Here is a 15,947-nt window from a genome sequence, read left to right as displayed (position 1 = left end):
CCAGCTTAGGGAAGCATTAGCATTACTCAGGTGTGGCGAGAGTGAAAAGAAAGTGAAAAAAATATGATTAATTGCAAAAGTAATTAGAAGACAATAGCTGTAAGCGAGAGAAAGAAGCAAAGACTAGTATTGTTGGAAGTTAATGAATGAATGCATTGTGATGATCACTAATGGAATTCAACAATTCCTTGATTACCTTGAGCGGGTTTAAGGCCAGCGCGGGCACACGCACATCCATGTGGACAGACATGCACGCACACACACACACACACACACACACACACACACACACACACACACACACACACACACACACACAGAGAGAGAGAGAGAGAGAGAGAGAGAGAGAGAGAGAGAGAGAGAGAGAGAGAGAGAGAGAGAGAGAGAGAGAGAGAGAGAGAGAGAGAGAGATAATTAATATTCATTGACTACAGTATCCAGTCGATTGAACTGACAGATACTTCATAAAAAAGAGCATGTAATGTGATTAGAATACCAGCAACTGTGGTCCAGAATAACTTCAACCACACACACACACACACACAGACACAGACACACACACACACACACACACACACACACACACACACACACACACACACACACACACACCGTTTTTTCAGTGCAAGTCAGCCACACAAAGCGTCCCCCTCCGTGGCTGCCAACAGCCTGGCTTCACACACACGCACACTCTGCTGGATATAAACCATAAAAGTGAGTGTGGCTGAGTGTGAAAACATTGCTGTTGTGAGTATGATGAGTGACGATTGGCTGAGAAAGATGGGAAGGGAAGGGAAGGGAATAGAAGGGAATATAAGGGAAGGGAAGCAAAGGCAAGGGAAGGAGAGGGAAAGGAAGAAGGGAAGAAGAGGGAAGGGAAGGGAAAGAGAGGGAAAGGAAGGGAAGGGAAGAGATCGGTGTGTCATTTTGCCTCTCCGTAACAGTTGCCTTAATCGACGCCAGGAAAGCTTTGGTTGAGATGATGAGAGACGCGGGAAGGACAGTAATGTTATTGTGAGAGAGAGAGAGAGAGAGAGAGAGAGAGAGAGAGAGAGAGAGAGAGAGAGAGAGAGAGAGAGAGAGAGAGAGAGAGAGAGAGAGAGAGAGAGAGAGAGAGAGAGAGAGAGAGAGAGAGAGAGAGAGAGAGAGAGAGAGAGAGAGAGAATGATTACAAACATATGGTTTACACACACACACACACACACACACACACACACACACACACACACACACACACACACACACACACACACACACATGCGTACATAAACATCATTCACCCATTCACTCAGTTCAACACACAAGCATTGGCCAACACATTGAAACATGCATAGGTACTATATACATAAGTACTCATATGCATACATACATACATACGTACATATATACATACATACGTACATACATACAAACACACATACATGCATCCTGGACACAAGGCCACGCTGCCGATCAATGATAACAAAAGCAAAGCCGTTCAACAGGCGCGCTCTGAGAGAAGAGCAGTGGTCGGTGGTCCGGCTCGCCGCCCGTCACGCTGGACCAGGTATTGGGATGAAAGGGGCGAGGGACAGCGGCGAATTGCACCAGGAGAGGAAACCACTGGCAACAATCTGCACCAAAAGCTTCCTGGGCATCAAGGGTGACCCGGCGTAATGTAATCATGTTCCGCGGCCATGATTCACTTGTTTCATTATATCAAAGGGTGCAACAAGAGTCTTTCTGTGGTGTCTCGCCACAGGACATCACAGTCTTACTTTCTGTAAGATGAAGAAAAAAGAAGAAAACCGTAATGTCAAAGAAGATCCAGCTATTTATGTACAGACGTGGACTTATTTGAAAAATGAGTTTTGTCGCAACATGAAGGTCATTGCTGCGTGTGTTATCGCCGCCTCTCCTGCCAATAAACTGACAATATAATTCGTATGGGCGGGGGGGAGGACTGTTGGTCTGTTGGAAGCAAAAAGAGGCATACGTAAGGTGGTTTGGGAAGCATTGTTCTGGAACTTAAGACGTAAAATGTCCAAAAAAAAAAAAAATCGATACAACATTTACACTAATTCAAATGTACAGAAGCAAAGACGGAAAGGAGAAAGAAAGGAAGGAAGTGAGGAATGAAAAATAATAGAAGGGAAAGGGACAAGAAGGTCTGGCGGATGGAAATAGAGACAGAGAAGGGAGAAAGGAGGAAGGGAAAAGAGAGGCATGAAGGGAATATAAAAACTAGCTAACACACTCCTTGCTGCTTGTCCTGGAGGGAGGGAAGGCTGCAGGGAGGGAAGGCGCTGAGCAGGACTGGCGGATAACACGGGCAGATTGTTAGCGGTAATGATGTAGTCTGAGACCTGCAGCCAACACCCACAGAAAGACACCTTCAGGCGCCTCGTGTCCACCTTGGGAAACGGGTCAGTAATAAATTAATAATCGCTTATGAGTTACTTGGGGGCAGCAGGAGGAGGAGGAGGAGGAGGAGGAGGAGGAGGAGGAGGAGGAGGAGGAGGAGGAGGAGGAGGAGGAGGAGGAGGAGGAGGAGGAGGAGGAGGAGGAGGAGGAAATAAAGGAGGAAGAGGAGGAGGAGGAAAAGGAAAAGGAAAAGGAAAAGGAGGAGGAGGAATACAATGCAAACACAAAGGAAGACAAACTGCAAAAAATTAACCCTGAAATCCTTACTAGACTGTTTGTTGAGACTGTTTACCAACAACTAGTGATAGAGACAGGGCAGCAAAGTAAAAAGCTGGAGGAGGAGGAGGAGGAGGAGATTTCGTTCTATTATTGATTTGAGTGTGTGGGTGGCTTGTGGGCGTACGTATGTTTGTGTGCCACTTTAGTAGAGGATGTGCATATGAGGGTAGCGGGAAAGGGAATCTAAAAATTACAGTCATCGAAAGAACTAAACCAGAATCAGAAATCAGAACAACAATTCTCCTTAATTCCATCTCCCTTATTTCCTTCCATCCATTCATTCGTCTATCACTCCACTCCATTCCACTCCACTCCACTTCACTTGAGCTGCAGTTGCCTTAAGAACGTAAAAGAAAATACCCGAGAGTTTTATTTCTTTTCCGTGATATTAGCATTCCCATCAAAGAGGGTTTCATTATTCACTCGCTCCGTGATCTCCCTGCACGAGAAGAATCAAAAGAAATGTCTCGGGAATTTCTCTCTAAAGTTCAGGAAATGTAAAAGAAATATTGGACTATTCCTCTGATCGGATGAGACTCAGGAGAACAAGGGAATTTTACTAATTGATGAATGTTCGGTGAAGACAAGACTGGCTGGAGCAGCAAGGCAAGGGCGACCTGGCGAGGGCACGGAAAGGCGGAGTGCAAGGTTACTGAGAAGCCCCGTGAAGCTGCCAACAGTGTGTGTAAAGAGGCAGAGTTGTGAGACCACCGCCACCGCCACCACCGCCGCCACCGACGCTACCACCACCGCCATCATCGCCATAACCATCCAAAGGAGGAAAACATTTTCAGATCTCATGTCTTAATTTTTCCAGCTATGAATTGTGGGTGGCAAAAATCATGATAGAGAGAGAGAGAGAGAGAGAGAGAGAGAGAGAGAGAGAGAGAGAGAGAGAGAGAGAGAGAGAGAGAGAGAGAGAGAGAGAGAGAGAGAGAGAGAGAGAGAGAGAGAGAGAGAGAGAGAGAGAGAGAGAGAGAGAGAGAGAGAGAGAGAGAGAGAGAGAGAGAGAGAGAGAGAATTTCCCCTTAGTCCAAACACTATTTTGCCCATGTTTGGTCCCCGTGGCTTACGTGAATGACAAAAGCACGTACTGTCGGTTGTTACGAGTCTCCACAGCTGTCGGCCGGCCTCGTCTGATGGCCATCCTGACAGAGTATAACTAAAGGCACGAACAAGGCATACAATAATATAAAAATATAAAAAATTAAAGGATCAAAATATGCAAGTTACTCAATAAGGGAAAAATGTTTGAAGCACTAAAGAGTCACACTCGTGCTAATAAAACGATATAAAAGCAACGGCAATTTTACTATAATACAATAACGTGTCCACACACACACACACACACACACACACACACACACACACACACACACACACACACACACACACACACACACACACACATCCAATCTTCTTGCCACAAAAACATGAATGTCAGAAAGTAAATTGAACTGCACTAAAATGGAGAAAGACTTGCAGCCGCTGCTTCTTGAATTCTCTGAGTTGATTGTCATTGATTTCCTGTCCTTGCCTTCCCCGCACCCTCGGCTATTACTCTGTCCAGCCAATGCACGTCAACGTCCCTTCGCCCCGAGCACTGCACACCATTGTAACTCAGACTCTTAACCGGAAGCGCCTACAAAGAATCCGAAGATGTTTATAACTCAATGACAAAAGTAAAAATTAAAATAAAATAATAGAAGAAACAGGGAATACAGAATAACAAACCAAGACGAAAGTTATTTAAGGCGACGCTCAAAAATTCCTATTGTGTGTCTAAGAAGCTTTTTCACACAGAGAGGTTCGTGCTTTCTTCCCGCTGTGCCAAGACCAAAGAACAGTGTTGTGCTTCAGGCCCTTCCCGAGCACAGACTCCGCCGCCACTATCCCCTTCCTTACCACTTATGATGGACGCCTCCTCACACTGTTTTATGCTTTTCAGAGCCGCCTCTTCATGTCCCCAAGGATTTCCCCCCTTCCTCTCATACACAATAGTAGTAGTAGTAGTAGTAGTAGTAGTAGTAGTAGTAGTAGTAGTAGTAGTAGTAGTAGTAGTAGTAGTAGTAGTAGTAGTAGTAGTAGTAGTGGTGGTGGTGGTAGATGTAGTAGTGGTGGTATTAATAGATGTAGTAGTGGTGGTGGTAATAGTAGTAGTAGTGGTGGTGGTAATAGTAGTAGTAGTGGTGGTGGTAATAGTAGTAGTAGTGGTGGTAGTAGTAGCAATAGTAGTAGTAGTTGTCGATGTAAAAGCAAAACTCACTCACACTCTCTCTCTCTCTCTCTCTCTCTCTCTCTCTCTCTCTCTTCCCAATCAAACAACCTATCACTAATCTACGTTTCCCATCCTCTTCGTCATACCTTTCCTGTGCCTCCTCCTCTTCTTTTCGCGATCTCTCTTCTCCTTCCTCCTCCTCCTTTCTCTCCTTCAAATGTCTCTCATAACATGGACGGTAAAGCAAGACCTTCACTTCCCCCTTCCCTTTTATGTACCTCCCGCTTCTTTCTTCCCTGATCTCTTCCTTCTTCCCTCCTTCACAACAACGCTGACATTATTGCTTCCTCCCTTTCACGGTCTCTTTGTCGCAAACATCTCCCCCTTTATGAATACTTTTCCTGTACGCCGTGTCGCCTTTCTTAGCCTTTCTCCCGCTCCATGGCTTCAGTTTTCGCAGTTTACTTTACTCTTTCTCACCGTATTTGTCTCCATTACCTTGAGCATTATGTGTTATGTGCGCCGGCAAATATTTCGTCTTTTCTTCATTACTGTAAATGTTTTCTTCTTTCCTTAAACTTCTTTCCTCTCCTGGTTTTCTTTCCTCTCCTGGTTTTCTATTTCTTATTTACTTATTCGTCTTTTTATCATTTTTTTTATTATCCTGAGAAGAAAACAGCTGGATTAAAAAGAGCAACTTAGGTGAATCTCTGTCATATAGTTTACGCCAAGGAAAGAGACAAATTACAGATCAGGGGAGAATTATCTAAAAGAGAAAAGAAAAGAGAAAAATGCCTTCTAAAATGTTTTGCGTCTTTGTATTGAAATGTTTTACTGGGTTGTATTTAAATGTTTCGTGTTCCTAGTAATTTTCTTTTTCTTTTCCTGCTCAGTAATAGTGTGTACTTTCACACTTCTGTCCACACTGACCTTATTTTCTCACTTTCCCTTCTAATTTTCACCCATCTGTCCTACTCTAATGTCTGAATACCTCACCACATCACGTGTTCATACATCTGTCCCTCTTATTCTTAGTCTCTCTACTCCACAATTTTCTGCACTTTTATTCTTCAATTCCCTCTAATCTTCGCCCTCACCAAGTTCGTGAGACGAAGTTCAAGTGTTTCGTTTGGAGTGTTTCCCGAGTTTGTTCTTTGCTGGCACGAAACTTCGTGACGTTTGGCGCGGCGTTTAAAGAACAGAATGAAGCCGAATGGACGCGTAAAAATGGACCTCCCGGAGTTATGATTACCGAGACGTGAGCGTTGCGATACTGTCACGAAGAATGCACTCACAAGGCGACACTCAGAGATTCTCTGTACATGTCTGCTGTTACATTAACTGTTATGATAATAACAATAATAATAATAATAATAATAATAATAATAATAATAATAATAATAATAATAATAATAATAATAATAACAATACTAAAATTAATACTAATAACAACAACAACAACAATAATAATAATAATAATAATAATAATAATAATAACCATTATAACAATAATAGCAATTTTTATTATTATCATTATTATTATTATTATTATTATTATTATTATTATTATTATTATTATTATTATTATTATCATTATTATTATTATTGTTATTACTAATATTATCATCATTATTATTACTACTACAATTCTTATCATCATCACCGTTACCATGCACTACGGATAGATAAATAAACAGAGGTGGCAAGTCAAGCAGTGAGTGGGTGACGTGTCTCTGGACAGGCGGCCCAGACTGTGCGCTAGTAGGCAACACGCATGCAGAAGGACAGAACAATTTGGTGGTGATGTTGTCTCGATACTCTTTGCCAATACTGGATTGCTATTCCGTTACTCTATCTCTCCATCGATTATCTGGCCGGCGCGTGACGCGTCCTGCGCGTGTCTACATCACATGACGGATCTATTTGTAGCTCGATATTCCAAATACCTGAAAGCGCACCCCCTTCATTCTTTCTTCTGTGTTACGGATTCTTCTACATGTTGTGCTGAGGAGCGTCTTCTGGTCTGAAGTGAGGCTGAATGTATCAGTGAGAGAAAGGACCACTTGGCGGGCCGTGTTTCAGAACACCAAACATTGTCTTCACGTCACGTCACGTCACGTCACGTCACGTCACGTCATTACTTCCTCTCCTACACCTTTCACATATGTGGGAAACAAATGAGTAAAGATTATTGGCAGTAAAATAAAAAAAAAGAATAAAATATAAGATAAAATAAAGACAAATAGAATGAATTATGATAAATAAATACATATGGTGAAAAAGTAAAGTAATAAAAAAAAACGAATGTGTTCTACCACAGAGTGTGCCTATTCGTGATGGTGCACACACACACACACACACACACACACACACACACACACACACACACACACACACACACACACACACACACACACACACACACACACACACACACAGTCTGCTAATGGAATCGGAAATTAAAGGTGGAATTTAATGCAAAGAGACGTCATGTGTTGGAAATGGGCGAGAGAAGGAAGAACTCACAGAATCACAAAATACTAGATGAAGAACATAAGCTGGTGAAGCAACACATCTGGAAATGACAATGATAACATGCAGGAATGAAGCATATGAGTATTAACAAACCTATGAACCAATTTTCATTACATGGCTTATTACTTGAAATAACAAAGACGATGAAAGCACCAAAACCGAAATATACACCAACTCCATGGTTCCTTCACACATACACTCCTAGAAACTACAGAGAAAAGCAAAGTGATTCCAAGTTTAGCAGACAATGAAATCAGAAAGAATAAACGAGAGAAGGGAGAGAGAACATTTGATAGCATATATAGAATTCCTCACAAACACTTAAGTGGCAAGGACTGGGAAAAGTCAATCCATCGATTAATGTTCACTGTTCACCATTTAAAGTACAAGCTGAATAATTGTAAGCCATCATGGTAGGGTACGGCAGGGCTGGGCAGGGCAGGGCAGGATAAGGTAGGCACGGTATGCTACACGGACGCACACAAAGGAGAATCAAGGAAAAGTAAATTGATTGGCCATGATCCGGGTGGCTGTAAGTGACTCAAGGCTCATGTCAGAAGAGGGTCAACATGATGTCAATGACTCATTCACCATCATAGACCGACGCCGTGTTTGGCCTCATGAACCAGCAGCAGCGGCGACCCGACGCCTGCCTATCGTGGTGACAGAGACGACCGATAACATTCAGTCCTGCTAAACATTTTGCCATTTCTATAAAAATAAAGAAAACTGGCACATCATCTGAACATTAAGGCAAGTACCGCACTCACTGCCGTCATCCAAATGGGTGCGCAGGTGGTGAATGAACCAGTCATGTAAACATAAAACTGAATTATTGCCAGTGGCTTTTTTTGTCGCGACGAAATGAGAGGCATCAGTAATCATTATTGACCATCAGGCGTATCCTGCTTAAAGTTGATGATAAATACTTGTATACAGTGTCTGGGACATTGCACAACACTGTGTACGGTACATGTGAAGTAGTGAGGGGACTCTGTACAAGTTATTTAATTCACAAGTCAAGTACATTGAGAAAACTGCACAGTTAACTGTTTTTCAATAACTCAAAAAGGAAAAGTTAGCAGGACTAGACAAGACCAGCTGTTCATCACCATTCTATTAATAATCTGGTAAATGTTGGAACACAAATGTAAATACTTCGTATTCCCGCAATAGTAATTTACACACGAGTGAATGTGAAACACGCTGATGTGTTGGATTCCCGTGTCCTGTTAGTACAACACAGCACACCAACACCACTCCCGGGAGGTTCAGGGACTTGTGGGGACGTCCAGGCTGAAACACTCCCCGGAACACAGTGTTTGTCCTGATATGACTACCAGCACGGCGTGACTATGTAGTGAGTCCAGCTCGGCAGACGGACCTTGCACCAGCACGGCGTGGCTAGCGAGTCCAGCACAACAGATGGAGTCAGTCCCCTGCACCAGCACGGCGTGACTAGCGAGTCCAGCTCGGCAGAGGGAGTCAGTCCCCTGCACCAGCACGGCGTGACTAGCGAGTCCAGCTCGGCAGAGGGAGTCAGTCCCCTGCACCAGCACGGCGTGATTAGCGAGGCCAGCTCGGAAGAGGGAGTCAGTCCCCTGCACCAGCACGGCGTGACTAGCGAGTCCAGCTCGGCAGAGGGAGTCAGTCCCCTGCACCAGCACGGCGTGACTAGCGAGTCCAGCTCGGCAGAGGGAGTCAGTCCCCTGCACCAGCACGGCGTGATTAGCGAGGCCAGCTCGGAAGAGAGTCAGTCCCTGCACCAGCACGGCGTGACTAGCGAGTCCAGCTCGGCAGAGGGAGTCAGTCCCCTGCACCAGCACGGCGTGACTAGCGAGTCCAGCTCGGAAGAGGGAGTCAGTCCCCTGCACCAGCACGGCGTGACTAGCGAGTCCAGCTCGGAAGAGGGAGTCAGTCCCCTGCACCAGCACGGCGTGACTAGCGAGTCCAGCTCGGCAGAGGGAGTCAGTCCCCTGCACCAGCACGGCGTGACTAGCGAGTCCAGCACAACAGATGGAGTCAGTCCCCTGCACCAGCACGGCGTGACTAGCGAGTCCAGCTCGGCAGAGGGAGTCAGTCCCCTGCACCAGCACGGCGTGACTAGCGAGTCCAGCTCGGCAGAGGGAGTCAGTCCCCTGCACCAGCACGGCGTGATTAGCGAGGCCAGCTCGGAAGAGGGAGTCAGTCCCCTGCACCAGCACGGCGTGACTAGCGAGTCCAGCTCGGCAGAGGGAGTCAGTCCCCTGCACCAGCACGGCGTGACTAGCGAGTCCAGCTCGGAAGAGGGAGTCAGACCCCTGCACCAGCACGGCGTGACTAGCGAGTCCAGCTCGGAAGAGGGAGTCAGTCCCCTGCACCAGCACGGCGTGACTAGCGAGTCCAGCTCGGCAGAGGGAGTCAGTCCCCTGCACCAGCACGGCGTGACTTTGTAGTGAGTCCAGCACGGCAGCGGGAGTCAGTCCCCTGCACCAGCACGGTGTGAGGCGAAGGTGAATGGGCGCTGCCAGCCTCCTGTGCCGCCTCAATACTGCATGGTGATGAAATTTTAAAAAGCGACCACCAACCCAACCCTTGTGTGCGTGTGGGAACAGTTTTGAAAAAAAAGTATACAAGGTTTTCCAAGACTCTGTGTGTGTGTGTGGAGGGGGAGTTGTGTGTTACAATACAACAGCTGCACTGGGTCGTGAAGGAAGTATATAAAATCAATCTCAGTCGTGATAAAAAAAAAGTTTGAAGAACACTGCTGTAATTCCCGCACTCCTGCCTTTTAGATTATTCGTGAAAAATGGAGGAACGTTAAGTTGGGATGGTTAAGAATGACTAAACTTTGGTGCCGTGATCGTAAAGCCTCGCCGCCAGGAAGTGGGCTAATGGTTCGTGGACGCGGGATCGCCCAGCTGAGAACACTGACTGCCACTGCCAGCCTGACCGCGACGGGCGAGGCAAGACGGAGCTGCTTTGACTGCAAATTAAGGCGGAGCATTGCATTTCCCTTCACGTAATTTGTCCTTCAACCTTCCATGTTTTTCTTTGCTGAGATTTTCAATTTTTCTAGTTTTTGTTCCTTTCTTACATGTTACGTATTACTTTCAGTGACCTCGGGACTTGGGTGAACTTTTTAAGGCTTCCTCTCATTCCCTCTCTTCCTTCCAGTCTTCCTTCATTCCTCCTTCGTCTCCATGTCTCCTCAATATTTCCCTCATAAAAATCTAACTCCCAACCAGAATTTTGCTCCTTCACCTTCGCCTTCATCACCCTGTGTTTCTCGACCCTTCACCTGTTCCTTACTCTCCTTTCCAAAATAGTTTCATCTATTCCTTCGAATCATCTGCGTCATCCTCCTCCTCCCCCTCAATTCTTCCTAACCTCACATAACCATATGATATCAAAATACATCATACAAAACGATTTTTCCAGGCCATATTTCAGCCTCCTATTTTCCCCAGAGCGTCTCTATCTTTGCTCATCGCCTGCCTCGCCTTCATTGCAAAGCCAAGACTGAAACATACAAGCGTCTCAGTCGAGAAAAGGATAAAAATTCACACACGTGTATAATATTGAAGTCCGGCCGTCCACCAGCCCGGGCTTCGAAAATATTAGGCACCTGAAGCACAGTGGGAGAGCTGCCAGTAATGGCTTCGCCTTGAGTGCCGTGCCGTGAGGACTGCACCAACCGCAGAAAACAGATGGACAACTAGACCGCAAAAAGTTCCACCAGACAGAGAACTAGACGGCGAGATGACAGGAAAACTTCTGAACAAAAACAAGCAACTCCTCTCCCATGACGTCCGTCTGGACAAGATTCAGGAACACAAAGCTAATTTTTCATCTGCCTTGAAAATATTGAAACATGCACCGAGTTCCGCCTGGACACTACACACAGAAGGCGGTCTTCCTAGAGCCTGAATCGACTTGCTTCCAACATTTACTCAACGTGAAATCCAAACTGAAAAAAATTATCTTTGATCACAACACGGAAAATACTGTCCATTATAGTCTGCCGGAATATTTACATACACTAATCTGCTGGAATATTTTCAAACAAACCTCAAATTTCCTTTTATGCATAAAAGTAATAGCTACACACGCAGTAATACTTAGCTTCCCTCCTGCCTCCCTAGTGTGAGGAGCTGTTCCCGTGTACGAATTTTCACCAGTACTTTCTCTCCCTTGTGTTTTCCGCTGCTCTCATTCTCTATAGCAGCGTCCCAATTCAATCTCCATCTCATTCTCTGCTGCGCCACAGATCTCCCCTCAACAAGCGCTTCCCTCTCTCCTTTAATAGCTTCTGTACCACTCTCTTATCTTCTTACTACAATTTTCAAATCTTGTAAGAGTTTCATCTGTACACTTTATTCCTGCTTTCCCTCTCGCATCCTCCTTTTTTAATGCTTCGGGAGAGCACTGCCCATTTTTCAATACCTGTTCTTTTTAACTTTCTATTCTCTCTTCTTCATTGTTTATGTCTCTCCTCCACAGATTATTTTTCGTTATATCTTCATCTCAGTCTCTGACATTCCTTGTCACAGAACACTCTAGATACTTCACTTCACCAACATTTATTCACTTTCTCCTCCACCTCCACTCAGCATTCTCTTGACTCTGCCACTGTCGACCACAAGTGTTTTGAATTTCTCTACTTACACTATTGCTTTTCCCTCTCACATCTCTGACTTGCTCGTCTGTACTCGTCTTGCAGCTCAAGTGCAAATGAAATCTGAAAAGTTTCTACATATAAATGGTCTGTGTGGAGGTGCCTTCCCGAGTAACGATTTCTCCAAAGGTTTTACGCGAGGAAATGTTGATAGAAAGCTTGCAAAAACGGTCCATCGAGTCACGACGACGTAAAGAAGATACACAAACTATGACACAACTTACAAATAAGAGCAACAACATTACACTAATACCATTTAATAAGGGGGGGTGAAAACTTTCATGACATTGATAAGATGGAACTATTTGATTTACTTAGAAACACTGCAGCCAAGAATCAGTTACGGCTGAGTAAATCGATACAGAGATCGAGAATGTCTCAATGTGTCTAATATAGTGTAGCAAAGACCCAAAACACCTCGAAGCAAGGCAGATTGCCGGCTGAGCTCCAGCAGGACCGACCGTCATTATAAGCCCATCGGTGTCAGGAAGCCTCCACAGCCTTCCAGTCTCCGGCTCACGCATGAACACACACAACTGTTTCGCTGCGCAAAACTGCAAACATCCTGATTTCCCTTATAGCCTCAAACTGCTCGCTGCAGATGCCTCGTCCCCTCGCGAATGGCTACTAAAGCCATCATCAGGGCCTCAAATAAACCCGCAAAGGATTACAACCTCGTTTCCCGTAACAGTGACACTTACGATAACCACTCCGTGATCAGTGTAGCGCGCGCATTGTGCCGCTGGCCAGGCGAGGCGGCAAGGACACCACGCACTCTACAACACTGACAACACCATTGTTCTTTCGTTTTCGACATCCATGTCACCTACAAGACTAAAATTAAACAATACCAAAGAACTCAAATGGACTAGAAAGTGTCCCCCATAACCAAATTCAGTCCTCAGATCTACACAGATTACAATCTGAAGAGTCCCTCTAAATTTCAGAATCACACCAGCAGTCTACATGGCTGCCTCCTTGAGTCTTCAGAGTGTAAAATCTCAGCACCCAACCAGGATGCAAGAAGACAAACCGCGGCCAGCTATGGCTGGCATGGCATGCATGGAGCCAAAATTAGAAACCAAAAACTAAAGCAGTCACTTGTCGCTCAGCTTAGTGAGAGTCAAAAGAGAATACTGGTGGCGAGAATGGCAGTCAGGAACACTCACCTGCCTCAAGCTGCCCACGCCAGATTTGACACGTGTTGCTGCAAAGCCGCGCTCAGGAGGCGATTCCGCCGCAATGCAATTATCTACTGTGTGTGTGTGTGTGTGTGTGTGTGTGTGTGTGTGTGTGTGTGTGTGTGTGTGTGTGTGTGTGTGTGTGTGTGTTCAAGCAAAGGATGATTAGCAGACTTTTATCGAACAGTGAATGAGAGGGAAGGAGGAGTAGGAGGAGGAGAAAGAAGAGGAAGAGGAATGTCACTACAGCTGACTGGAATGTACGTACATGTGCTTCAGAAGAGTTTTGCAGTCCATTGATATTCTAAGTACAGGCTGAAGGCGAAAAGGGAATGAGTAAGAAGATACTCGTACTAAAACAATCATCAAAGGTTTGTAGTAAAAAAATGTCGCCACGGATCGGCACTCGCTTCACCACATGCACTCAAAATGTAACATAAGACGCGCTGCGGTACAGATCCATCGCACAATAAAGGCGGAAGCGTGGACGGCCTCAAGTAAAGAGGATGAGTAACGTCAAAGCGCAGGCATCAATTAAGGTCCCTACCTTTTTTTTTAATTTATACCATGTGGGATTTTTCACGGGAATTTATGGGCTAAAGGGATACTTTTGGGGGTTCTTCCTATCTCAAAGCCCACCCGCTAGGAAACCGTTGCCCCGAGTGAGGAAGCCCAACCTACACTCAGACCGTGAACAGGATTCGAACCCGTGCGTTTGGAGACCCCTCGGACCCCAAAGCGCGCATGATTCATTCCACTGTACCACGGCGTTGGAATCTGGTGCGTCACATCAAGGTGGGCAGCTTGAATATTGCAACGCGGTGAGGTCTAGTACACGTTCAACATTTCCACATCTTAAACATGCACACACCTTCGTCGCACAACATGGCATGTTTATGATGTGGCGTGTCTGCAACGGGCAGTGAAAAGAAAAAGTCTTAACCTTCAGTTTAACTCTCACTGTGATGATCTCTTCCTCTTCCTCTTCCTCCTCCTCCTCCTCCTCCTCCTCCTCCTCCTCCTCCTCCTCCTCCTCCTCCTCCTCCTCCTCCTCCTCCTCCTTTCCCTCCTCTCCCTCTGTTTAATTAGTACTCCTCCTCCAGCTCTTGGAGTTACATAAACCAAACATCTTTCAGCGCACCTCTGCCTCTCTACTAATGAGGAAGGTGACTAGTTTTTCTCACTGGCTGTGTACACGCTCCTCGTCGTGAAGTTTCATTGTCTGTCTCTCTCCCATTCTCACATGTCTTCCTCCAACACCTTGTCTTCTCTTCCACGCTCTCCTTTTCCTCCTCTTTCTCCTCCTCCTATTCCTCCCAGCGGCAAGGTCGGCAGGGTGCTCCTCTCCTCCCCGCCTTCACGATGGAGCAGCGACAAGTCTTAGTATTGGTAAATGAATTACTCCTCTCATTTTTAGCTCAAGACCGACGGACATTGCTACCTAAGCTCGTTTTCCTTATGAGAGAGAGAGAGAGAGAGAGAGAGAGAGAGAGAGAGAGAGAGAGAGAGAGAGAGAGAGAGAGAGAGAGAGAGAGAGAGAGAGAGAGAGAGAGAGAGAGAGAGAGAGAGAGAGAGAGAGAGAGAGAGAGAGAGAGAGAGAGAGAGAGAGAGAGAGAGAGAGAGAGAGAGAGAGAGAGAGAGAGAGAGAGAGAGAGAGAGAGAGATTCACTCATTCGTTTCATTTGTATTATCCTTCCACTTCCTAACTCTCCCACTCCCTCATACACACACACACACACACACACACACACACACACACACACACACACACACACACACACACATGGAGAGGGCCCCTATTCAGGCTGATGTAAGCGGAGGGAAAAAGGCGCGGCTGGGCCCGGAATTCTGCGCTGCACTGCACCGACAAACACACATTTCCATACGTAAACACACACACACACACACACACACACACACACACACACACACACACACACACACACACACACACAGAACGGACAGACAGACAGACAGACATGACAGACAGCCAGAGAGCCAGACGGACTGATGGAAACAGCCGACAAACACAGAATCAATCGGTGGTTTACGTCAGCTGATGGTACGCGCGGGTACAGAACATAAATAAGCGTTAATATTGGGCTCTGACAGTGATACAGTTCCATACGTGCATACATACATACTATACATACATTCTGTATATACATAAATTTGCAGATAGCAAAATGTTTATTGGCTGTATCCTTTAAAGTACAAAATGCATCACAAAAGTGCATAGAATATTGTCAATTCAAAAGGTATGGGACAGTAAATCACTCAAAAAGTGTCAAATATCGCAACATGTACAAAAATAGTCAATCCATTTCTCTCTCTCTCTCTCTCTCTCTCTCTCTCTCTCTCTCTCTCTCTCTCTCTCTCTCTTGACCTGGTCTCGCCTCTAAAGTTTTGTTTCTTACTTCTTTATAACATCTGCGTGTTTGCTCTTCTTGATTTGTTTCTCCACCTTCCAACGGCTTGAACACCCAAGAGTATCTCCAGAACTAACTTACGTAAATAATGATAGAAACGAGTGAAGTTTCGTAAGTGCGAGTGAAGTATTTGAAGAGCGGCGGACAGCAGGCAATAAACACCACGCGCTGCTCCTTGTCCTATCCGTCCCTCAGAGTTTCACCTTCCCAGAAATGGTGGTGGAAAAGATGGTAGACATTTAAAA

The 15,947-nt window shown here is 45.5% G+C and overlaps 2 protein-coding genes across 14 annotated transcripts in view; one reads left to right on the top strand and one right to left on the bottom strand.

The window, feature by feature from the left end:
• Window positions 1-15,947, bottom strand: part of LOC123513155 — a 143,753-nt gene that overhangs the window by 28,193 nt on the left and 99,613 nt on the right. The window lies entirely within an intron of this gene.
• LOC123513154 overlaps window positions 1-15,947 on the top strand; it is a 104,090-nt gene that overhangs the window by 18,197 nt on the left and 69,946 nt on the right. The window lies entirely within an intron of this gene.

Source organism: Portunus trituberculatus, chromosome 35 (assembly GCF_017591435.1).
Source record: "Portunus trituberculatus isolate SZX2019 chromosome 35, ASM1759143v1, whole genome shotgun sequence".
NCBI lineage: Eukaryota > Metazoa > Arthropoda > Malacostraca > Decapoda > Portunidae > Portunus > Portunus trituberculatus.
Note: the sequence above shows the minus strand (reverse complement) of the source record. Positions and strands in the feature narration are given on the sequence as shown.